Consider the following 13,093-nt stretch of genomic DNA (forward strand, 5'->3'; position numbering starts at 1 on the left):
TGATGAGAGCAAGGGGAACAGAGGCTGGCTAGTGGAAGAAGGAAGTAAGAAATACTAGCTGTGACCGCTGGCCAGTTACAGAAATGACGAGGTAGCGGTTAGGAAGCTTCCTCGCATTAGTAGGAATCCAGCATATTTGTTCAGGCGTTAAAGAATTCTCTTTCTTTATCCCACTCCCTCCACCCACGTTCCCAGTCTAGATAGCTAACGTAAGAGGTATTAATAGTAGTTAGCCATAGATCTCTGTATCTCAGTGACAGGATATCAAAGGGGAATTCTAATTCAGAGGAAAGCACATCACCTCAAAACGAATAAATCTTTATATTCTAACTTTTAAGTCGAGTTTTTATTTTAGAAGAGTTTTACACTTATAGAGAAACGGCAAAGATAATAAAAGCTCCCATATACAGGCATACCTCACTTGATGGCACTTTGCTTCATTGCGCTTTGCATACATTGCGGTTTTTAACGACTTGCGGGTTTGTGGCAACCTTTCACCGAGCAAGTCTATCGGCCCTACTTCTCCAACAGCATTTGCTCCCTTCATGTCTCCGTGTCATGTTTTGGTAGTTTTCTCACTATTTCAAACTTTTTCATTATTATTATCCGGGCATGGCGACCTGTGATCAGTAATATTTGATGTTACGATTGTAGTTGTTTGGGGACATCGTGAACCTCACCCATAGAAGACGGCAACTTTAGCCATAAATGTTGTGTGTGTTGTGATTACTCCCCCAAGCAGCTGCGCCTCCCTCTCCCTCCCTCTCCTTGGGCCTTCCTCTTCCCTGAGACACAGTGGTATTGAAATTAGGCCAGTGAGTACTCCTACAATGGCCCCCAGGTGTTCACGTGAAAGGAAAAGTTGCATGGTCAACTTTAAGTCAAAAGTTGGCAATGATTAAACTTAGGGAGGAAGGCATGCTGAAAGCTCTGATTGGTGGAAAGCTAGGCCTCATATGCCAACCAGTTAGCCAAGTGGTGAATGCAAAGGAAAACTATGAGGAAAATTAACTGCTACCCAGTGAACACAATATGGTAAGAGAGTGAAACCGCCTTATCGCGGATATGGAGAAAGTTTGAGTGGTCTGGATAGATCAATCCAGCCACAACATTCCCTTAAGTCAAAGCATAATCCAGAGCAAGGCCCTACCTCCTTTCAATTCTGTGAGGGCTGAGAGAGGTGAGGGAGCTGCAGGAGAAAAGTCTGCAGCTAGCAGAGGTCGGCTCATGAGGTCTAAGGAAAGAAGTCATCTCCATAACGCGAGAGTCGCAAGGGGAAGCAGCAAGTGACGTGGAAGCTGCAGCAAGTTATTCATAAGATCTAGATAAGAGAATTAATGAAGGTGGCCGCACTAAACACCAGGTTTCTCACTGTAGACCAAACAGCCTTATATTGCAAGAAGATGCCATCAGGACCTTCGTAGCTAGAGAGGAGGAGTCAGTGCCTGGCTTCCGAGCCTCGGAGGGCAGGCTGACTCTCTTGTTAGGGGTTAATGCAGTTGGTGACTTTAAGTTGGGGCCAGTGCTCATTTACCATTCTGAAAATTCTAGGGCCCTTCAGAATTATGCTACATCTACTCTGCCTATGTTCTTTACATGGCAGAAAGTCTGGATGACGGCACATCTGTTTACAACATGGTTTACCGAATATTTTAAGCCCACTGCTGTGAACTGCTTCTCAGAAAAAAAGATTCCTTTCAAATAGTACTGCTCATTGACAATTCACCCAAGAGCTTTGAGGGAGAGGTACGAGATTACTGTTGCTTTCATGCCTCCCAACACAATACCCATTCTATAGCCTATGGATCAAGGAGTAATTAATTTCAAATCTTGTTATTTAAGAGACACACTTCATAAGGCTAGATCTGCCACAGACAGTGATTTCTCTGATGGATCTGGGCAAAGTCAATGGAAACCGTTCTCAAAATCATTCACTTTCCGAGATGCCATTAAGAACGCTTGTGGGGGCGCCTGGGTGGCGCAGTCGGTTAAGCGTCCGACTTCAGCCAGGTCAAGATCTCACGGTCCGTGAGTTCGAGCCCCGCGTCGGGCTCTGGGCTGATGGCTCAGAGCCTGGAGCCTGTTTCCGATTCTGTGTCTCCCTCTCTCTCTGCCCCTCCCCCGTTCATGCTCTGTCTCTCTCTGTCCCAAAAATAAATAAACGTTGAAAAAAAAAATTAAAAAAAAAAAAAAAAAAGAACGCTTGTGATTCGTGATAAGAGGTCAGATTTGCAACATAAATAGGTGTTTGGAAAAAGCTGATTCCAACCCTCAGGGATTACTATTTTGAGGGGATCCAGACGTCAGAGGAGGAAGTAGCTGCAGATGTGGTGGAAATAGCAAGAGAACTAGAATCAGAAATGGAGTCTGAAGATGGGGCCGAACTGCCGCAAGGTCATGATCAAACTTGAATGGCTGAGGAGTGGCTTCTTATGGATGAACAAAGAAAGTGGTTTCCTGAGACAGAATCTACTCCTGATGAAGATGCCGTGGAGACTGTTGAAATGACCACGGAATTAGAATATTCCATAAACTTAGTTGATAAAGCAGTGGCAGGTTTTGAAGGGATTGACTCCAATTTTGAAAGAAGTTCTACTGTAAGTAAAATGCTATCAAATAGTGTCGCGTACTACATAGAAATTGTTTGTGAAAGGAAAAATCCATCGATGCAGCAAACATCACTGCTTTTTTTTTTTTTTAATGTTTATTTACCTTTGAGAAAGAGAGCATGAGTGGAGGAGGGGCAGAAAAAGAGAGAGGAGGACAGAGGATCAGAAGCGGGCTCCGCACCGACCACAAAAAGCCCGACGTGGGGCTCAAACCCATGAACCGTGAGATCATGACCTGAGCCGAAGTCAGACGTTTAACTGGCTGAGCCACCCAGGTGCCCCCACTGCTGTCTTCTTTTAAGAAACTGCTACAGGCGCCCCAACTCTCAACCACCACCACCCTGATCAGCATCAGCCATCAACATGGAGTCAAGATCCTCCACTAGTAAAAAGATAACTACTTGCTGAAAGCTAGATGATAGAATTATTTAGCAGTGAAGTATTTTTCAATTAATGTAAGTATGTTGTTTTTTAGACATAATGTTATTGCACACTTAATAGGCTAAAGAATAGTATAAACATAGCTTTTTGGGAAACCAAAAAATTCATTTGACTGGCTTTATTGTGGTGGTCTGGGACACGACCCCTGGTATCTCTGAAGAATGCTGTACTCCCCACGGAGTTTCTCCTATTATTAATATTTTACATTGGTATGGTATATTTACCACAATTAACGAGCCAGTTTTGATACATTACTATTCACCAAAGCCCATTCTCTATTCAAATTTCCTTTGTTTTTTACTTAAGATCCTTTTCTGTGCTAGAATTGCCTCCAGAACATATTACATATATGTTATGTCTCCTTAGGTTCCTCTTGGCTATGGCAGTTCCTCAGGCTTTCCTCGTTTTTGATGGCCTTGACCGTTTTGAGAGGGACTGGTCAGGCATGTTGTAGAATGTCCTCCAACTGAGATTTGCTTGATGCTTTTCTCATGATTAGATTGAGGTTATGGATTCTGGGGAGGAAGGCCACGAAGCTGGCATGCGTCATGTTAGGTAGAGGCATTTTGCTGTTGATTTGATCTGGATGATTTTAAAATACGGTAAAAGAGATCTGTATGGGTGCCAAGTTGACAAAGAGTAGATCGTGGTCACCGGTACTGTGTCACTTTGGTGAAATTGAAACTACTTTTCCAGAATCCCCTTCCCTACAAGGTTCGCAGTTAGAGTTGGCCAAAAAAGAAACGTATGCAAGATTAGGAACATGGAAGTGATGCAGTTTTTAACCTTTGAAGTTCCTTGTGGTTGGGTGCAGTTATAGACACAGAAGTGCTGACAGCCGTAGCATGTTCTTACCTTCCTCCATCTTACATGCAGCTCTTCTTCCAGACTGAAGACCCTATTTATCAACAGTGGCTTCAAACTTACTACCAGACCCTTGGTGGTGAACCCACAGAGGTGGTAGTTATACAGAAGCATGGCTTCCTACAGACCTTCCCATGAGCCATCACTTTGCAGCCACTTTTGGTAGGTGGTTGCCTTTTGCTTCTCCAATTGATGGGTTGGTGACTTTTTCTCTGATCCTCCAACTTCCTTCCTAGGCTTTTCCTTTCCCAACTCCTCCCGCAACCATGTAACATCTGATTCCTATAATAAAATCTTTATACCACAATGCACAGTGGTTCTGACTCTGTGACCGAGTTCCGATACATCAAGCTATGGGAGACTAATGCTTGACCTGAGAACAATGACAAAAGCTGGACAAAATAGTTTTAAAAAATCATGTAATAGTCTTATACGCTGCCATTACAAATTACCACAAATTTCATGGCTTAAACAACACAAATGTATTATCTTACAGATCTACAGGTCAGAAGTCTGGTATGGGTCTCATGGATTAAAGGCAGGGTGTTAGCAGGCTGCACTCTTTTTGGAGGTTGTAAGAAAGAACCCGTTTCCTGCTCATTCAGATTGTCAGGAGTATTTCAATTCCTTGGTTGTAGGACTGAGATCCCAGTTTTCTTGCTGGCGATAAACAATGGGGAATTTCCAAGGCTACCACATTCCTTTGCACATGGAACCCTTATTCTGTCTCCAAAGCCAGCAATGTCAAGTCTTGGTCAGGCTGCATTTCTTACCTATTTTTCTGCTTCCCTCTTCTGTTTTTAAAAGCTCATGTGTTTAAGGTGGGCCTACCTAGATCATCTAAGATAATTTCCCTATGATAAAATCTGTTGATTAGACACCTAAACCTTAATTCCATCTGCAACTTTAATTGCCTTGTTATGTAATGTAATGCACTCACAGGTTCTGGGGATTTGGATCTGGATATTTTTGGGAGGCCACACTTTATTTGAGGCATCAGAAAAAGTCCAAAGCAGTCAGGATTTGAAAGGATGTGAAACTGAAAAAGAGGAAAATTCACTGGGCCCCCCCCCCCCCCAGGAGATTTCCCAATTAAATGTGTGAGGAAGAAAAGCCGTGCAGGAAGCAGAGGTCTAGGGCCTGTGACAGTCTTACTGAGCCACAGGTTGGAGCATAGGGCTGCCAATAGCTGAGGGACGGAGATCTCAGACAGGAGGAGGAAACTGCAGAGAACTAAACCTATAATTATGCATGCAGTTTCCCCTTGAAATACATGTCATCCCCAAAGTTGCACATGTGTGGGTGAAAGTGGGAACTGGAAGGCTAAGGAGGTGAGCAGAAATTTCATCCACTTTATGGGTCGTCGGGAGTTGGAGGCTGGATTTCAGAGCTCACCAAAGTTGAAGGGGTCTGGTAAACACCACAGGCTTTCAGCTGAGGCCCTAGAGATACTTTCTATGGATAAGGGCAAAACAGAAATAGATCAACCTTGATTTGACTACACCCCCAACTGCCTATCAGAAATGAAATCCTCTCTGGAAGAAATCATCATCCAGAGCTTCCATGTTTTTTCATATACAATGTCTGCCATTCAATAAGGAAACTCCTAGGCATAGCAGGATACAGAACCAAATGACTGAAAACCAAGAGAAAAAAAATCCAGGCAACAGAAATAGATACATAAGCTACCCAGACACTGGTGTAAGGAAAGGGACTTGAACTAGAACTTTTTTTTTTTTTTTAAAGAATTAAATGGTGATTATGTAGGTGAAAAATAAAAAAGAACTGAAATTAAAAATTCAATACATGGGCTTATCATCTTCATGACTTATTTATTTTACAACTAGAAGTCTGTACTTTTTTGTTGTTTATTTATTTATTTGGAGAGAGAGAGACAGAGAGAGGGAGAGAGAGAATCCCAAGTAGGCTATGTGCTTTCAGCTCAATATCATGAACTGTAAGATCATGACCTGAGTTGAAATCAAGAGTTGGGACAGTTAACGGACTGAGTCACCCAGACACTCCTGGAAGTCTGTACTTCTTAATCCCCTTTATCTATTTTACTCATTTCCCCACCCACTTCCCCTCTTGCAACCACCACTTTGTTCTCTGTATTTAAGAGTCTTTGTTTAATAGAATGTCAGATGCAGCAAAAGAGATGATTAATAAAGACAAGATGGGTCAGTAAACACCAGATTGAAACAGAGATAAAGAGATGAGAAGTACAAAAAAGGACCAAGGAGACATATTGTATATGGTGAAAAAGTCTGACATACATGTAATCAAAGTCCTAGAAGACAAGAAAAAATATTTGAAGAAAAGTAGTTGAGAATGTTAAAAAATTGATGATAGATGTCAAGCCACAGATTCAAGACACTGTACAAACTCAAAAAAAAGATACAAAGAAAACTACATGCAAGCATGTCATAATGCAAGTGCTGAAAATAAAATAAAATCTCAAAACAGCCAGCGAAAAGTAGACACATTACTTTCACAGGGGACACCGATAATGATGACAACCAAAATGACAGAAGCCAAAAGACAAAGGAAACAATATGATATGTACATAAAATAATGTACATTTATAATGATAAAACTTTGGGAAAATCACAATGCCCAATAATAGGATATAATTAAGGTAATAGTAAATCGGCCATAGTATGAAATATTCTGCAGTTAAAAAAATGGCATAGAAAGTGTTATAATAGACTACAAAGAAGTATGTACTATGTGAATGCGTTTTGTGCGTAGGTGTATTAAAATGTTAACAATGTTTAATCTCAGTATCAAAGGCCTGTGGGTAATTCTAATTGTATTTTTTGTGGTTTTCTGAGTCTTTTAGGTTTTTGTTTGTTTGCAATAAGTGTATATATTTTAGGTAATTAAAGAGAATTATAAAGAACATGTTAAGGAGTTACAGTGATAAAAATAAGTTACAATCAAAGAACACAAATTAGTAAGTTAAACAGTTATGATGAGGACAAGATTGTGAATTTAAATGCAAGCATATCAATAATTAAATGTAAATAGTCTAAACACCTCAACAAAAAGGCTGAGATTATAAAACTGAGTGAAAAACCAAGACCTAATTATAGACTGTCAATGAGAAGACATTTTAAATATAAAAAAATAGCTACATTAAAAGTAAGAGGATATTTTTTTTTATTTTTTTTATTTTTATTTTTTTTTATTAAAAAAATTTTTTTTTCAACGTTTATTTATTTTTGGGACAGAGAGAGACAGAGCATGAACGGGGGAGGGGCAGAGAGAGAGGGAGACACAGAATCGGAAACAGGCTCCAGGCTCTGAGCCATCAGCCCAGAGCCCGACGCGGGGCTCGAACTCACGGACCGCGAGATCGTGACCTGGCTGAAGTCGGACGCCCAACCGACTGCGCCACCCAGGCGCCCCAAAAGTAAGAGGATATTAACATATATACCATATAAACAATAAAAAAAGAGAAGTAAATTTAATAATATCAGACCAAGTAAACTTTGGAAGATGAAACATTGCTGAGGAAAAGAGGACATTATATAATGCTAAAGGGGACAATTAATCAAGACAACAGGTCATTCTAAACTGTATATGCAACTAAGAATAGAACTTCAACATACACTAAACAAAATCTAATAAGACTTAAAAGAGAAATAGACAAAGCCACAATTTCAGTTGACAACCTCAACATTCCTCTCTGAGTAATTTATTATTTAAAAAGTAAAAAGCCAGCAAGTGTATAGAAAAAATGAACACTATCCATCAACTTGACCTGATTGACATTTATAGAACACCACACCCGACAATCGCAGAATACACGTTTTTCAAGTGCAAATGTACATATTCGGGGCCATAAAACAAACCTTGACAAAACTAAAAGAACTGTAATCATATAAAGTATCTTCTCCATTATAAAATTAAACTAAAGGGGCGCCTGGGTGGCTCAGTCGGTTAAGCGTCTGACTTCGGCTCAGGTCACGATCTCGCGGTCCGTGAGTTCGAGCCCCGCATCGGGCTCTGTGCTGACAGCTCAGAGCCTGGAGCCTGTTTCAGATTCTGTGTCTCCCTCTCTCTCTGCCCCTCCCCTGTTCATGCTCTGTCTCTCTCTGTTTCAAAAATAAATAAACGTTAAAAAAAAAAAATTAAACCAAAATTTAGTAACAGAACGATACCTAAAATATTCTCAAATATTTGGAAACTAATGAGCACATTTCTAAAGCGGCCATGGGTCAAAGACAAAATCAGACAGGAAATTAGGAAATATTCTGAATTGAATGAAAATGAAAACAACACATCAAAGCTTTTGAGATATAGCTAAAGCGGTGTTTAGGGGGAAGGAAATGGCATCAAATGCTGATAGAAAAGAAAGATCTCAAATCAAAAAAAAAAAAAAAAAAAAAAAAAGAAAGAAGAATGAATTAAACCCAAAGTAGCAGAAAGAAAAAAATAACGAAGATAAAAGCAAAATGACACCAAAAAACAGCAAAATAAATAAATAAATAAGTAAAAATAAAAGAAAAAGAGAAAAATCAATGAAACCAAAGGCTGCTTTTTTTTAAGTTTATTTATTTATTTTGAGATATACGCAGAGAGAGCACAAGTCGGGGAGGGGCAGACAGAGAGAGCGAGAGGCTCAGACAATCTGAAACTGGCCCTGTGCTGACAGCAGATAGCCTGATGCAGGGGCTCAAACTCATGAACCAGGAGGTCATGACCTGAGCGAAAACCAAGAGTCAGACGCTTAACCGACTGAGCCACCCAGGTACCTCTGAAGGCTGCTTTTTCGAAAAATAAGTACAATTGATAAACTCTATTCAGACATATTGAGGAAAAAACAAAAACAAAAACAAATTATCAGTATCAGGAATTAAAAAGAGAGGCATCACCATATAGGCTACAGATATGTAAAGAATAATAAGGGAATTTCATACATACCTTTCTGCCAATAAATATGTGGATCCTGAGAAACTTAACAAAAGACCATGGGGGAGGGGAAGGGAAGAAAAAAAAGTTAGAGAGGGAGAGAGCCAAACAATAAGAGACTCTTAAAAACTGAGAATAAACTGAGGGTTGATGGGGGGTGGGAGGGAGGGGTGTCCCCAGTGATGGGGACTGAGGAGGGCACCTGTTGGGATGAGCACTGGGTGCTGTATGGAAACCAAGCTGACAATAAATTTCATATTAAAAAAAAATATGTTAACTTAGATGAAGGACAAATGACCTTGAAAGAAGTAAACTACCAAAGTTCTCTCAAGAAGAAACAGAAACTCAAAGAGCTTTACATCTAAGGTTACTCATAGCTAAAGACTTTCCTACACTGAAAACTTCAGTCTCCAGTAGCCTCACTGGTGAGTTCCTCTAATCTTAAAATAATAATAACAATAACAATAACAACAACAACAACAATAATAATAATTCTATAGAAACTATTCCAGAAAATAAAAAAAGACATTACAAGAAAATTCCAGACCAATATCATTCATGAACACAGATACAAAAATACTTAATGTATAAAATACTACCAAATCAAGTCCAGTGAGATATGAGATTAATACATCATGACCAAGTGGCTTTTATCCTAGTAATGAAACATTAAAAAATCAATCCATGTAATGTACCATCATAAAAAGAAGAACTATATGATCTCCAAGGATGCAGAAAAATAATGATAAAATTTAACATCTATTCATTATTAACATACTCAGCAAACTAAAAGTTCCCCATAAAACCAGGAAAAAGGAAAGGAAATATTGCCAAAGATTTTTCCAAAGAGGTTAACATCATATGTAATGGTAAAAAACTGAATATTTTCCCCATTAAATTCAGAAAAAGACAAGGATGTCTGTTTTTATCACTCTTATACAACATTGTACTGAGATACTACTGACTGCAATAAGACAAGAAGAAATAAAAAGAATATTGATTAGAAAGAAATAAACTGTCTTTATTTGTAAATAACATGATTATCTATGTAGAAAATTCCAAAAAGACACAAAATAAAACAACCTATTATAGCTAATAAGTGAGATCAACAAACTTGCAGGTTAAAACATGCATATACAAAAATTGATTTTATTGCTAGATATTAGCAATGAACCAGAAAATAAAAATTAAAAAAAAAATCTTACAGCATCAAACATAAAATATTCATGGATAAATCTAACAAAATATGTACTAGATTTATATTCTGAAAATTATTAAACACTGATGAGGGAAACTAGAAAAGACCTAAGAAAATGAAAAGCTATACCATATTCATCAGTTAGAAGGCTTAACACCATTGTCAATTTTCCACAAATTGAGCTATAGGTTCAAAGCTGTTCCAGTCAAAATCCCAGAACATGTTTTATAGAAATATTGAAAAGCAAATGAGCCAGAGGGGAAAAAAAAAAAAATTGAAGAAGAAAAAGCTCAAGGATTCTTAAGACCTGATTTCATGACTTAGTAATTAAGACAGTCAGGTACTGGCATAAGGATAAGCATATAGATCAATGGAACAAAATAGAATCCCAACATAGACCCATGGTCTATAATATATGGTCAATTGATCTGAGATAAATATGTCAAGATAAATCAATGAAGAAAGGATAATCTTAACAAATAGTGTTGGAACAATCACACATCCATATGCAGAAAGAAAGAAAAAAAAAAGAACCTCAACCCTTACTTTGCATCATATATAAAAATAAACTCAAAATGAATCAAAGACCTAAACATAAAAGTTAAAATTTAAAATATGAAGAAGAAAACGTAGAAGAAAACCTTTGTAAGCTTGGATTAGATAAAAATTTATTAGATAAGACAAAGAGTATGAGCCATAAAAGAATAGAAACCAATAAAATGGACTTCTTCAAAATTAAAAATTCCAGCTCTTCCAAAGATACTGTAAGAAAAGTCAAGCCCCAGACTTAGAGAAAATATGCGGAAAACACATTTCTGTATTTAGGCCATAAAATTAACTCATATTTTAATAAGACAAAACAACCAACATTTTTTAAATGGACAAAAAGATTTGAAAAGATACAGATGGCAGATGAGCACATGAATATCATTTGTCATCACAGAAAAGCAAAGTAAAAGCAGTGAGATACCAATGTCTACCTATCAGAATGGCTGCAAATTAAAACAAAACAAACAAACAACAAAATGGATCATTTCAAATGCTGGCAAAGATACAGAGCAACTAGCAATCTCACATTTCTGGTCAGAGGGCCCAATGGTTCAGCTGCTTTGGAAACCACTTTCTTAGAAAATTAAATATTTTCTTACAATATTAAATATTTACCATATGACCCAGTAATCCCACTCCTAGGTGTTTACCCAATATAAATGAACACACAAATCCACAAAAAAGGTCTGTCCATCCATGTTCATAGTGGATTCATTCTTAATAGTTAGAAATTGGAAACAATCAAAATGTTCACTCAGTACGTGGTTAAAAAAAACTCGTGGAACCAAACAAATGGAATATTACTCAGCGATAAAAGGAAATAAACTACAGATAAACACAACACGGATGAGTCTAAAAAAAAAGCGTTATGCTAAATGAAAGAAGTCAGGCACAAAAACCATTTAAATTCATTTAGCATTATACAATTTTATATACTATTCTAGAACATTTAAAGATATAGAGACAGAAATCAGATCAGTGGTTGCCAGGAGTGATGGGTAGGGATTGATTACAAAGGAACATGAGACAGTTTTTTGGCATTAACGTATCTTGATTGTGGTGGTGGTTACACAGCTGTGTTTGTCAAAAGTCACTGAGTTGTACTGTCTATCTAAAAAGGGGTTATTGCTGTATGTAAACGATACTGCATTCAACTAATTTGTTTTTAAGAAAAAGAAATATATTCTATGTGCCCTGTTTAAAAAAACTACAGTAATATATGGGGTAATAATACACTACAAAAAAAAATTGCGAACCTGGAGTTGTGGGAAAAGGAAAATTTGAATACACAGTGAAATATATCAAAGAAATATATCAAAAAATTTTAGAAGACATTCATGAAAAGTTTTAGAAGACATCACGAAAACCTAACCAAACATTGTAATTCATTCTTGCTTGTGGTGGCCAAATTTCTTATTCTGTTGAAAATGCTCTGTGATTGGGAAGTACTAGTATGTAAAAACACTTCACATTTTTAAAAAAATGTTTATTTGAGAGACAGAGTGCAAGTGGGGGAGAGGCAGAGAGAGAGGGAGACACACGATCCAAAGCAGGCTCCAGGTTCTGAGCTATCAGCACAGAGCCTGATATGGGGCCTAAACCCACAGACCATGAGATCATGACCTGAGCTGAAGTTGGATGCTTAACTGACTGAGCCACCCAGGAGCCCCTGTAAAAGCACTTGTAAAACTTGTGTCGAGGAACACAAATGAAGCTCAGGACTTTGGAAAGTCAGGGGGACGCTGAGTAAAGGACAAGGCAGGCCAGAAATGAGAAAGAAACAGTGCAAGCCTGGAGAAGAACCAGGGTGCGATCATGTGGGAATGGCGTTGCAAGAATTTGCAGAATTAAAGACTGATCAATCATTCATTCATTTAGTAAAACACTGACGGAGCATGCATTATGCATTAGGCCCTGGTCTAAGTGCCAGGGATACAGCAGAGGACAATCTGCATTCTAGAGGGAGGAGACAATAAATGAGACAAAGTTAGTATATGAAACGGGACGCAAGTGTTAGAATGACAAAAGAAACCAGGGAAGGGGGATATAGGGTGCTAGGGCAGAGGCTGGGGTTTCAATATTTAAAAGGTAGTCAGAGAAGGCCTTATTGCAAGTGTTATTATTATTATTTTTTTTTATTTTTATGAGATAGCGCAAGCCTGCAAGTGGGGAGGAACAGACAGAAAGGGAGAGAAAGAATCCTAAGCAGACCCCATTCTCAGCACAGAGCCTGATGCAGGGCTTGATCTCACAACCCTGAGATCATGACCCGAGCCGAAATCAGGAGTCAGAAGCTTAACTGACCGAGGCACCCAGGCGCCCCCCGAAAGTGATATTTGAGAAAAGAAGCGAAGAAGGTGAGGGAACATTGAGGATAGCTTTAAAAGTGGGTGCTTTTAAACACCCAGCGCTCATGCTGTACTTGGCTAACATCCACCTACTCTGTTGAGCTCTGTTTAGCTTCCATAATAATGATAGAAAAAGATACCATTTGATGCAGTAACTGGTTATGATA

The 13,093-nt window shown here is 38.4% G+C and overlaps 1 pseudogene; it reads left to right on the forward strand.

Moving 5' to 3' along the window:
- Positions 1–422: 422 nt before the first annotated feature.
- On the forward strand, positions 423–2,050 carry LOC121029527 (tigger transposable element-derived protein 1-like; annotated as a pseudogene).
- The last annotated feature ends 11,043 nt before the right edge of the window (positions 2,051–13,093 follow it).

This window comes from Herpailurus yagouaroundi, unplaced genomic scaffold, assembly GCF_014898765.1.
Source record: "Herpailurus yagouaroundi ecotype Mexico unplaced genomic scaffold, PumYag 139, whole genome shotgun sequence".
In the NCBI taxonomy this organism is placed as follows: Eukaryota; Metazoa; Chordata; class Mammalia; order Carnivora; family Felidae; genus Herpailurus; species Herpailurus yagouaroundi.